Here is a 13822-nt window from a genome sequence, read left to right as displayed (position 1 = left end):
GATGGGGATAATAATTATCCACATCCGACACATGAAAACCTAGAGACACAAGAAGAAACTTGCTCCAAATGGTGGAGCCAACATTAGAATCCAGACGCTCTGGCCCCAAAGCGGGTGTCCTTTCCTGTGAGTAACTGGCTTATGGTGAGAAACTGCCCTCCTCCATATCTCTCTGTACCACACTTAACAATGTACAAAATAACACTAGCCTTTATCTACCAAATCAGTGCATTCATTTCTGGGCTTTAGTACCCTTAAGCCCCTTCCTAGAAAGAAAAGATGTTAAACAAGTTCTATTATAGTTATTTTTCCTACACTTACGTTTTCATAGTAACAACAAAAACACTATGAGTGCAAAAATGAAATAAGTAAATGTTCATTCCAAAGAATGTTGGTATTTAAGGTCTACTAAAATTAATGTCAGAGATGGACTCTTAACTCTTCCTCAAAGGGAAAGCAGGTCTGTAGGTAAAAACACTACACATCTCATGCAGGCAATAAAAATATAGTAGACTCAGCATTTTAAGATGGAAAAGAAAATCCTTTGATCCCTTCTGGAAATTACTTTATAAATTCTTACATTAAAAAAAAATAAATTCTTAAATTTATACTAATTGTACATCTTAATATATAATGGATATTACCAACACCAGTTCCCCAATGCTCTTACAGATGATGGCAGCCCGGGGTTACTGGCCAGCACTGGCAGCCACCACGCTTGCAGGGAACCCCACTCACCGTGCTACTTCAGGACAGCTTAACCAACATGCATCCTTCCTCTGAGGTTCACTTCAAATCCTCTTCTCCACAAAGCTGTCTCTAGTAACTCCAACCTTCTACGCTAGGCTGAACTCTTTAATATTATAAAACGTATCGCATACTTCTCAGATCCTCTGCTGTGTCTCACAGAGTACAAAGGTTCAACTGATGTTTTTAATGAAAGAATAGCAAAGAAAAAAGGAGTAAGGAGGTATAGTTGCAACTACTGCCAAAGAAGTAGGATCATAGTTGCAAGAAGTCATCAGCCCCTAAGAGAATTCTCTTTTCTCCGTTCCTCGTATATTACAGCCCCAAAGCAAAGCACTTATCTGTCAAGTAAGAAGAGAAAGGAATGATAAAGGAAGCATTTAAAACAAGCACTGTTGCAGTAAAAGCCAGAGGGACCAGCTAAGAAGGCTGCTTTGTCATTTTTCGGGTTGTGCTGAGAGTGGTGGTGTAGACCAGGGGGGGTTGCTGGGAAGGCTTTGGAACTTTCAGGTCAAACGCACCATGCTGGTGTTTCACAGCAGTGCAGCATTTTAGATGCACCCTATTTTCCAATCTGAATGTGGTTTCTTTTTAACAGTATTAAATCTTCCATAATCCTTGTCCTACAATTCAAGGGCACAACAATTGGGAGGACTCCAGTTCCAAAGTCAATTATAACTAATGGTCATGATGTACTGCTTCAGTGAGGATGTCCTGTGATGAACCACAGCCTAAAAAACTCTTTTTTCAGATCACTGATTTTTAAAGCCATTGCTCCTGACACTTAATAAACATTATTTCCTAAACTGAAAGCCCTTGGCTGTCATGATTTGACTTGTGTTTAAAATATCTCGGTGGGAATTGAAGGAAAGCAGATATTGTACCTGTCTTCTGGATTATGAAACACAAGTGTTTAAGTTTCTGGTAGACCCAGGTTCCCATACTTCTATCCCAGGTTTTTATCATCAGATTATCAACAGCAGGGTCAAAAGCCAGTTCTGTTATGTATCTTTGCCCAGTACCAGAGGACTAAGAACCCAGGAGACGATAAATATGTTTAAAAGAAAATCAATAATCAGTTTCAATTCAGCAACTGCATCAGGTATTATGTAGCTAAAGAACCCAGTTTGAGCTTTCAAGCAACAAGCATGCAGGAAAAATTTACTGCACTCAAATACTATACTTTGTAAACATTACAGAACTTATTTTCTTAATGAATATTAAGCCAAAATGCATTTTAAAACAGAAGGGATTTGTCTTCTAGTACATTAATTTACTGGGTTTGGCAAAACTGAACAAGAAATCCATACTGATACTGCAGTTAAGATTGTTCCTTGCCAGTCATGTAGACTGGATTTTCCAAACTTATATTTGGATTTTCAGTAAATTCTTCAAAATAGTTGTACTTGGATTTATTTAAATTGTCTTCAAGAATCAACAACTTAGAACATAATTAAGAGACTATAGATGGTCAAATGTTTTTTAAGTTATTCAATTACTTGTAGCATACCAAGTGAGTTGAAAATTTATGTTAAATCTTAGACACCATGGGTTTTAATGGACACCATATTTTCAATGGATATTGTCCTAGATAATTTGATAGCAACTTTAAGTGACAGACTCCAAATACATATGCCCTTCTGGTTTAGTATACTGCCTTAGTGATTCATTCTTTTCTCCCCTCTCCCCTGAAGAGTAAGAGCTCGTATGCAGTTAGCTATACAGGAACACTTACAATGACGTTATTATATATGAAGTATTAAATCCAAATTTATCTTCCAATAAATGCATATTTGAGTCCGTAAGACTACCTCTTTAACAATCATCATGTCAATGAAACTTTGCACCCAGAGCACCATAAAATATAAAAAGATAAGGAGAAAATATATGGCTTTAATGATTATGCCCTGCCTCTCTAAAACTTCTGAGAGTACATATCTCCACTCTTAATGGTGCACAGAAGACAAACTGTTCCAGGTGCTACAGTATAACCTACTTAACAGCGGGTAAGAAGGAAGAGAGGGCCAATCAGAAAATATGCCAACCACCACCCACGTGTAAAGGAAAAGGAAGCTTCCCTGAAGGGAATGAGTCAATTTGTTCAAGTAACCTGCAAACAGCCAGGGAGAGGAATGGCGGTCATCAAGAACTCACACTCTGAGGGTGAAGAGCTGTGTGTTCCAATCCCGGCTTGCAATGAGTTGAAGGTGAAGTTGAAGGGTACGTCCCAACTTTCAAGGTGCTTACAGTTTGGCTGACTGATTAAACAAGTTCACAAGACAGTCTAGAAGCTCTGATTCAGTGGGTCTGGAGTGCGGGCCCCGAGAGCTTGCACTTCTAAGTTCCCGAGTGGAGCCCTTGCTGGTCTGAGAGCCACACCATGAGAAAAAACGTCTCAGAGTCCAGTAAGCAGCCACAGAGAAGCAGAAATAATATGAAAGGTGGTGGACATGAAAGCCATTTGGGGTAGGCATGGAAGTCAAAGAGGAAAAGTCCTCCACTCAGAGGAGGTATTCGGTGAGGCTCCCGAGGAGGGAAATGGAATTTTCATAGTTTGAGATTTCCTACATATTCCTGAAGTGAGAAATGCTAAAAGACCCGAGGGGACAAGAGGATTAATCTGTTTCTTCTATTATGTCACAAAGGGTCCACACTCACCAACAGAATAACTTGAGAGGAAGACAGGATATAAGGAATGAAGAAGAATTTAGCTGAGAGGGTACAGATCACCGATGGAGGGGGAGAAATGCTACAGCCAGTATCTACTTTTGGTTCCTAAAGAATACTGTTTTGTTTCAGAAGCAGCTTTAATTTTGCTACTGTAGAAGTACCTGGTGTCAAGATTCCCTTCAAAAGCTTGAAGAGTTCTTGCTTTTATTTGAATGTCCTAATTCAGCTCAGCTTCCAAGAATGCTTCCTGCTTCAGGCCCCTTCCACCTCTCACCTGATTCCTGCGGTCATCTCCACCCAGTCTCCTGCTCACCTTTGATTCCTTTACTGTAAACTTTTAACACAGAACCAGACTGAACCATTTAAAAACAATGAGTCAGATCATGTCACTCCTGAGCTCAAACCTTTCCACTGGCCTCCCACGCCCTGAAAGTAAAAGCCAGCATCCTCCTAATGGTGCCAAAGCCTGACACAATTTACTCAGTGTGGGTGGTGAGCAGGTGCTCAGGGAGTTCACTGAATGAATGAACGATCAGTACTTGAAAGGGTACTGTGATTACATGATCGAGGGGCTGTTTCCATTCCTCATCCAGATGCATTTTATCCTTGACCACATTTTCCATTTTAATGAACGCAAGGCATGTGACCTGCCTTCTATCTGGCACACCAGCCATGTCATCAGTGTTTATTAAGCACAACTGGAGGGTATGGGTTGGGGCCAACGTCAATATAGAATTTATTCAGGGAGGAGACCCAATCATATGTTCAGGAAAAAGAGGGTGAGGGGGGAGCAGGTAGGGAGAGGATGAGACAGGGAAGATGATGTTCAGTGCTCTAGCAGGGTTATCTCTCCAAAAACACTTGGTCTCAGTAGAATTTCATGGACATGGACCAAATCCAGTGTTAAAAAACTAACTGCATCATGGGCAACTCTAGTCGGATGGAACAGATGTCAGAGGAAAGCTTCATCTTCAGAGAAAGCTCCCAGAAAAGTTTTGGGAAGGAGTGAGATGGAAGAGGGATGGTGAGAAGTGCTGCTTCTGAAATGGAGGGGTTTTGTCAAGGGACGGAGAAAACTGACTGGCCAAGTGCCCAATTCATAGGCCTGCAACTGACCATAGCACTCTTCCAAGTGACTCTCATTTCAATGGACTTCGTGTGTTTGGAAATAAAGTGGTCAGGATGGGGAAGGTGGAGTCCCATGGGAGAAAGTACACCGTAAATTGTGTCATCAGCTCAGCAGTCACACAGGAAATGACTCTGCTGACTAATATACTGAAAAGGCATTGAAAAGATTCTTTTCCCTCCATATCCTGGGACCAGGATCTCCTGCACCGACATTAAACACCATAGGCAATCTCATTTATGCACACAGGCACCCCCCAAAAAGGTCATTCTGATTGATATTCTCTCTCTATGATTAATTCCTATTAGAGTGGAATAAAAACCTCCCAAAAAACCTTAGGAATTAAATACTAAAACTTACCCCATTGGTCACTATATATAAAAATGGATTTTAAAAAAAGTTTCTTCTGTATAGCACAGGGAACTATGTTCACTATCTTGTAATAATCTTCAATGAAAAAGAATATGAAAAGAAATATATGTAAGCATATGCGTGATATGCGTGACTGGGACACTGTGCTGTACACCAGAGACTGACACATTATAACCGACAGTACTTCAATTAAAAAAAAAAAAAGAAAACTTACCCCATTGGATAAAACTATTTGCTAGCTTTATTTTTCATGGCCAACCATGGAAGGAATTATTCCTCAAATGTTATTTACCCATTGCAGAAAACTGGTTTTTGACATTTCTTCCCTTCACATCCCCAAATTCACTTGAGGAGACTTGAAGAACTAAAGCTGATTTAAATTAAGATGAAAGCTTTGGATGCCCACGATTAAGGTGAGTGTACTATGAGTGTGCAAGCTCGAGATGAGCACCAGCAGGGCACCGCCAAATAGGAGGTGATCTCTCGTCACTTTAGAAAGAAAGAGCCCTCTCCCTGGCAGTGGTGAAGCAGCACCAAGGTGATTCAGTACCAAATAGCCTGCAAAGGTTCTACACCAGCACCAGGGACTTCAGTTGTACAGTGAATGGTAACAAGCCTTCTCCACAGTACTTTCAATGTAGCAGCTTTATGCAGCCCCAGGCAAAATACAGCAGCCACTCAAGTTACTCACTTTAGCAGGAATTGAAGTGGAATTGCTGAAAAGGCAGCCTGGCCATGGACACAAAAGCAAAACAAAAAGCCTTTTGTTTAAACAATCCGCGGTGCTTTGTGAAGACCTGGATCATTTATTGACTGTCTTTGCTATTCTATCTTTTGTGTGTTGCTTACTGTTAAAAAAAAAAAAAGGCAACATGTCTCTTTATCTGCTAAAAAAGCAATGATTGTTGCTTCTTCCTTTGCTATTGCATCTGACTTCCCTCTCTCAGGTCAACTACTCTTTCAAGGTTGCCATACTCAGAGTAGTCAGTATTATAAAAAATGTCGTGCGCCATCAAATCCAGTAAGAGAAGTTAAACCTCCCCTTTTGTAAATCATTCCATTCTGTTAATTCCTTATTTTTGTCTTTGCTCTTCTCTTTTCTCAATAGAGAATTTAATCCATTGTTTCATCAGGTTGGGTAACTTTCCTTAAGGACAAAAATTCCAAAAGAAACCTAATTAAATGCCAAACATTACAGTAAGTCTTTAATAACATTAGCAGTTGTCTTTGAAAAGTCAACCTAGTTAAATTCACAAACACTGAACAAGAGAGCTCCAAAGGAACTCATCCTTCTCCCCAAAGCACTAGCACCATAGTGGGGGCCACATTTCTATCAAGCCTCCAAAATCCTCTAGGAAGCAACTTCAAGGTTTCTTTTGCTCCATCTCCAAATCTGTGTCTAGGAGTTGCAAGTTGAGACCTGACCTCTGCCTGAGCCCAAGTTCACTGCCTGCTGCCTCCTCCGGGGACGTGCTCTCATTCTCTCTTCATTTCTACACTCTTTTCTCCTCCTGTGGGCTCTTTTGTCTACAATTGTGTTTTAATCCACTCTAGTTTGTAAAATAAGTAATAATACTACCTCTAGCCTGCCACCACCTCAAAATACTGTCCTTGATCTCCTTGCTTTGTTGACATCATTTACTCTATTTCTTAAAAAGATTACTTGTATTATTTTTCTGCTTATAAAAATAATTCTTATCTTGTGAAATCTGGCTTCTTAAATCCAGAGACCTCCTTGAAACTGCCCACCGCTAGCTGCCCAATGACCAATTCCGTAGCCTTTCTTGCAACTCCCTGCCCATCCGAGAGGACCCTGAGGACTGCTCCATCCCGATTTATTTTCTTCTTCCACAGCTACTCTTTTACTGACTTCTTCCCGGCCCCCAAAGTTAAAGCCTTCCAGGCTCAACCTTCACGACTCCCCTCCCTGCGTTCTCTGCACCTCAATCTCCTCACCCCCGCTTTGACTGATCTTCCTCGTGGGTTCTAGATGAACTTTCTAGGACCTCCACAAACACAACAGTATCTACAGCTCCCCACACTGGGGTCACACAAATGACAAGCAAAGGTCCTGCTCCCTAGGACCTTACTGTCAGGTGGGGAGGTAACCGTGTGAACACAATGACACAGCGTATCATGAGCAGTTTAAGGGAGGCAGCTGAGGTTCTGTGGGGACGTGTGGAAAAGTGGGGAAGGGATGGCCAGGTCTGCCCTGAGGAGTCCAGGAAAGCTTTGTGGGAACCCGAGTATCCACCAGATGACCCTTACAAGGGGTCAGGAGTTGGGCGGTGAGAGGTTGTGGTTCAGAAGGGAGAGGAGGGTAGACTGGGACATGCAGTGGAGAGAAAGGGAAGGCAAGTCCAGCTGCATTCCAACGGAAGGACTTTATTCCTGCATAAGGGCACAAGGTCAGGACCATGCGCAGAGGAGCAGAGAAGCATGGGGGAGAAATGATTCGGCCGGTGAGGCTGGACTGACAGGGTAAGGTCATGAAGGTTCTCAGATGCTAAGGAGATGAGATTTCATCCTGCCAGTGATAGGAAGCTGGTAAAGAATTTTTAATGAGAGGCATGATCAGATTTATGTCTTAAAGACAACACCCAGGGACAAGGGTGAGGCTCGATGATACCACCACTAACAGTCTTGTTAGTCAGTTATTCATACTCATCTCTTGGACTAGGTTAAACTGGGAGGGCAGCCACGTCACTCAGCTCTGACTGGGCTGTAATGCCCAGCCCAGTGCCTCACTTGCTGGATGCTCTTAGACATTTTTATGCCAACACGAACTTAAATTTTAGACAACTCAGTTTGTCAGGACTTGGGTTCAGCTGTAAATTATATCTCTGTGTCAATAAACTTCACACATGTCACCCTTAAACAGTTAGGCACCAAGAGGCCAATCAGAATTTTGGAGCTTAGAAGGGAACTTGGAGATCACAAGTTGTTTTCCGCAGGAGGAAGCTAAGTAGAGGAATGGGATGTGATTTTCCAGCGTTCTCAGGCAGCACTGGAATCAGAAGTCTGGTCTCCCATCTCATTTTTCAGAATAGTTGATGACAACAGAACAAGAAGTCAATGCCCCGGTGGTTTAGGAAAGACAATTACACATCCTATCTCTGTTCAGAGGCTTTTCCAGAATAATGAACCACTCCCCTTCCGCTGTCCTCAATTCTATGCCTATTTTTGTTTAAACTAGAAAATAAGTTAAAATTCTCTATGAATGAGTGTAAGTTAATGTTTCTTACTTATACAAAAATTAAAGATAATCTTTCTTTAACCACTGGCATTCCTTCACCTCCTTTTACATATTTTATCAAAGGATTCTTCAAGAAGAATGCAAGTAAAGAACTAAGAAAAGGGTAAACTGGCTGCAAGTGCTAAATCATTGGTATGTTTAATATTTCTAAGCCCTTATCTTTCTTTTTCCTCTGTCCCTTTTGTGACCTGTGTCTTATTACTATTATTTTTTAAGTCTATTGAGGTATTAATGACCTGTTTTAGCCCTAAAAATATGCACAAATGCTGGAAGGATGAAACAATGGTTACAGATACTAGTTACACATGATATCTCATGATAAAGCTTCCTTTCTTTTCTCTCCTACACATATTTGAATTTTAATGAAATCCGGGATGAGTGAAGAGACGATTTCATGAGCAAGAGGGAAGCCAACGACTTGAGGCATCCATGAGCTACTGTGCATTCCCTCATTGGCTGAAGAAACAAAGTCTGCCTTGAGCCCTTCGATGCCCAGAGTAAGCCCTGTCCCAGTGACCTTGCTGCAAGTTGAAGGCAGTTGAAGAGGCGTAGAGATGGGCCCTCAGGCTCTGAGGTCAAAACTGGCCAGCATGGGCAGAGCAGGAAACCCGAGTTTGAGTCCTGGCAGAGTCATCTATCAACTGCAAAGTCACTATAAACTAATCCCTCAGGTTTGCCTGGCCTTGGCTTACTTACCTACAAAATGAAGAAGGACTTTATTCACCAGAGGAACAGGGAGGGCCCTTCTGGCTCCAGCATACTGAGAGTCTTTCAGAGGTTGATGGGGAGGGGGAAGAAAGACATCTTGCTCACGTGGAAGAAACGAACCTGTCACGTGTCTGTGGCTGTCACTGCCATCTGAGGATGTCCCGTTCTGGTCCTCTCTCCCTCCTCCCCACTTTATGTCTCCGGGGCATAAGGGCTGGGAGGGAAAGTGCCACTTACATCATGACAGCCACTTGGGAAAGAGAGCTGACATTTCTACCTGTAATCCACAGCACTTAAAATGCACCCTTCCCTCCAAACACCTACTGCTTCCACATTGAGGGGCAGGTACTTTGAGATACTTTATATAAATAAGTTCATTTTATTCCCGTGAAAAAAGATATTACGATCTTTACAGATGAGAAAACAAACTCAAATTGTCAAAGAGACAAACTCAAAATTAAGCTCAAATATTATATTCCTAGTACATACCAGAGCCAGATTGTGAACCTAGATGTGACCCGTGCACTTTTCATGAAACCTGGCCTTTTCCTATTAGAAAGCAAGAACAACAGGAGGTTTCAGAGAAAACTGGCTGGAGCTACTTGGAAACCTTGTCCATAATTTTGAGATACAGACCATTCTTTAACATTAAACAGGTTAGTCTGTACATATACACTCTATTGTTTTAAATCACTTTGTACAAATAGTCATTTCTTCACAATGTAAATCCTCAATTCCAATCCCTCCAGATATAATACATTTAACCTCCTGACTTTGAATTAACACAGGCCAGATCCAAAGCACTCCTCCCTGTGCTCACACCTCTAATTCTAGAGCTACAGAGCGGGCTGACCTAGTAAAATGTATTTCTTCAGGAAAGAGAGCTGTGACTAGAGAATATTTCTAATATCAACAACAGATGCTCTGTGAACTAACTCAGGCAGGAGTTACATAGATACAGTAACCAAACTGCACAGTAAATGTACTGTGAGAAATTATGTTTCTCTCCCAAGTTGGGCTTTTTGGGGATGAAGCCTTAAAAATAACATGTCATTATTTCAGCCTGTAATATGCTTATAATTGTCAAATGAGGCCAACAGGTTGTAAAGAAATAAAGCCTGAACCTTTCACTGAGCCTGAGCACACCTACCCCATCCCACAGGTTCCCTTTTCCCATCGAACTGGGGTCCTTTTAACACAGCTAAAAACTATCCAGATAAAAATTTAGTCAGATAAGGTTATTCGTCATCACAACTAACGCTGATGAGGTTCATGAAGGGTTCGAACAACTATGGAAATTAAAACAGTAGAATTTTCCTGGAAATTCAGTAAAAAGCTGAGTGAATTCTTTATGGATCCATCTTCAGAAATTCACTGCTCATTTCTGCCAGATTTCCTGTGGAGCCAGTTATCAAAATACCCTTTTTAACTCTTGGAACATGTTTGTATTGCTGTTAGCAGTAAATTATTACCTAAATCTCTAGCAACCAAAAAAAAAAAAAAAAAAAATCAACAAAACCAAATCATTTGATCTAGGAGCATGGCTACCAAATTCTATCAAATTCTCCAGAGACTTGCCCCCTACAACAAATACAAAAGATCTCTGCTTCGTTTGGACCAGAATGGAAGCCACCGGCTCTGGGCACTCCACAGGCCACTTTATACACTGTGAGAGCCCGCCGCCCCTCCAGTGGGGGATGGGAGAGCGGGGCTCTCCCAGTCCTTTTCTTTTCTGGCTGACTGAGCTCTCCCCCACGTGCCCAGTGTACCTCATACACATCTCCACTACACTACTGTCTGTTTACTTCAGTCCTGACAAAGACAGCAAGCTCAGCTCTTTAATGTTACGGACCCACAACCTTTAGTCCATTCATTTATAAACTGCCATCACACAGAATTGATTCTTAAATATGTATTAAGTTCTGTCTATTACCGACCTTTATATATTCACTCAAGCTTAGCTTTTTCATAAAAATATTTTCAGTAAACCCATGCCTTCCTCAACCACTCTACTGACTCATAAACATTTCTGCATTACTTTAAAACAAGCAAATGTTTACAACACTTAGCTATTAATTTATTAGTACTCACTGTATCATTCACCTCTGCATGCAGCCACTATGGAAAACAGTATAGAGATTCCCTAAAAACTAAAAATAGAGTTACCATATGATCTATCAATCCCACCCCTAGGCATATATCTGGAGAAAATTCTAATTCAAAAAGATACATGCGCCCCAATGTTCACAGCAGCACTATTTACAATAGCTAAGACATGGAAGCAACTTAAATGTCCATCAACAGATGACTAGATAAGGAAGATGTGAGATATATAGACACACACACACACACACACACACACACACACACACACACACACACACACAGAGGAATACTACTCAGCCATAAAGAGAGAAATAATGCCATTGCAGCAACATGGATGGACCTAGAGATTATCATACTAAGTGAAGTAAGTCAGACAGAGAAAGACATATACTATCACTTATAATGTGGAATCTAAAATATGACATAAATGAACCTATTTACAAAACAGAAACAGACTCATAGACATAGAAAACAATCTTATTCATTTCCTAAGGGGGGAAGGGGGTCGGGGAGGGATAAATTAGGAGTTTGGGATTAGCAGATACAAACTACTATATGTAAAATAGATAAACAACAAGGTCCTACTGTGTAGCACAGGGAACTATATTTAATATCCTGTAATAAACCATAATGGAAAAGAATATAAAAAAGAATATACATATATATGTATGTATAACTGGATCACTATGCTGTACACCAGAAACTAATACAACATTATAAATCAACTATACTTCAATTATTAAAAAAAAAAAAAAAGGATGAGGTTTCAAATGAACTTGGACGGACAATCTTATACAACATCATGCTTTATATAGTGCCATATATTCAGGGACTGGATTTTTTCTTTTTAATCTTCACTGATAGTAAGGCAATGGATACTCTGCTGTGTTTATTTCAGGTTGCTAACATGACATAGGGGAAGTGGTATGTGGAGTTCTGCACATGTGATTAAAAGTAAATAAATGAAGAACAAAAGAACTCAGATGTCCTTTCTCGTTTCATCTGTCTCAGCCACTGTTCTCCAAGTTATCAGTCATCTAAAATCTCTTCAGATGCATTTAAATCCAAACTTTAAAAGTTGTGCTCTAAGAATTTTCCAAACTTATTAATTTTATTAATAGTAAATCCCTTCGATGAGCCATTTTAGGGCATTTAAGCAATCACTAAAGCATTTAACTCTTCAAAATAAAATTTAAGTGTAGGCAAAACCAGTGGTGATGATATTTTATAAGTATCTACTGAACAGTCCAAAAGAAAATAAAATCAGGAAAATCTATCTACAGATGTGCTGTGTTCTGAGGGAAGAAAAGAGAGGCTCTAATCTGGTACTTGAAATACATGAAAGAGGGAGTGAAGCACAATTTCCTGCAGACTGATCAAAAAAAGGCTGGGCCTGGATTTTCAAACTCACATACACCTTCCCGAAGCATTCTCTACAAGCCAGACCATGCAGAGCAAAAGTGCTCTGTTTTTTGGAGCTTCAAGAGAAATGTTAACAATGGTACTGCCTCAGGGGTTTGTCCTGGGAACCGTGCCACTTAATATTCTTATTAATTCTTTGGTGGAGGAAGGTGAGCTATAAGTAGAGAAGCTCTTTGTCAAAATGTACTAAAGACAAATCACTAGGAACAGAAAGGGTGTAGAAGAAATTTTGGTTGGATTTAGGTACGTCATGAAGGCAACAGAAGTCAAAGTACACACAGAAGAGCCCAACTAACGTGATTCTTCTTATTTAAGCTTACAGTCACGAAATATGTAAGTTCCTCAGGCTAAATGAGAAAGGGAGCTCATAATGTCCCCCTTTCTGGACAGTCTGATGGCAATACTGTAAGATGCAAGATAAGATACAAATGACACATAAGACTGTGAGATACACACGAGATAATCGAAGCATTACAAAAGATTACATGAAGAATTAGGCCATGATCTAAAATGTTTGTCTAGTTCTGTTCAGAACCCCAAATCTACTGCGAGTCTATGACAGCTATTCCTTGTCTAAGCAGAAATTATGTGCTTTCTCTAATTCTAATGCAGCAATTTTGGCCACCTTTCTTGAGTATTTCTCACAGTGTGATTTGCACTCTAGATATAAGTATAAATTTCTCAAGAGCTAAGACCCTGCCTGTGAATCTGCATTTCTGCCAGAAAAATAGATTTCCAATGAATGGTTGTTAAAAGCAGCAGTTAAGAACGTGAGCTCTGCAGCCTGAGACTGTCCAAGTTTAAATCACGGCTCTACCATTAAGAAACTTTGAGATCTTAGGCAAGTTTCTAATCTTTGTGTCTCCGTGTTTTCATCTATAAAACTGGCATAGTAATGATTTGTAGTAGGATTACGGTGACGATTAAAGGAGATAAGACGTGCAATGGTTTAGAATAGTACTTGGTATATAGTTGAGTGTTTAACAAATATTAGCTAGCAATCACAGTAGTCAGACTAACAGTACAGTAATAAATGATTGATATACAAGTAAAAACTATCATAAAAATTAGAGGGGTCCTCATGCTGGATTTCCCTTGATTCAGTAACAGTATTTCTCCCAGACTTAAGTCTTTTACAATTAGATAAAATATAGGCTGCACAGTTAAATTAAATTTCAGATAAGCAGAACAGCACTTTTTTAGTATAATTACATCCCAAGTAGCACGTGGTAGGAGCAGCATCTGGTAGAACCACAACGCTGCTTTGTTGTTTTAAGTTTCTGAATCTTAAAAGTCACTTCTTCCTCTTTTAAAGAACTTCCTCCCTTCTTTATCACTTTTAGGAAGCCCTCTTTGCCACGCACAGACTCTTCTTAACAACAGCAACAAGTTGAGGTAAAAAGGAGAATTTTAAA

The 13822-nt window shown here is 40.3% G+C and overlaps 1 protein-coding gene across 3 annotated transcripts in view; it reads right to left on the bottom strand.

The window, feature by feature from the left end:
* The window catches only part of NHSL1 (NHS like 1), a 119953-nt gene that overhangs the window by 40021 nt on the left and 66110 nt on the right, over positions 1-13822 (bottom strand). The gene's annotated exons all lie outside the window — the stretch shown is intronic.

The sequence above is a fragment of the Camelus dromedarius genome, chromosome 6 (genome assembly GCF_036321535.1).
Source record: "Camelus dromedarius isolate mCamDro1 chromosome 6, mCamDro1.pat, whole genome shotgun sequence".
In the NCBI taxonomy this organism is placed as follows: domain Eukaryota; kingdom Metazoa; phylum Chordata; class Mammalia; order Artiodactyla; family Camelidae; genus Camelus; species Camelus dromedarius.
The sequence above is the reverse complement of the archived record's forward strand: the minus strand, read 5'-3'. Positions and strand labels throughout refer to the sequence as shown.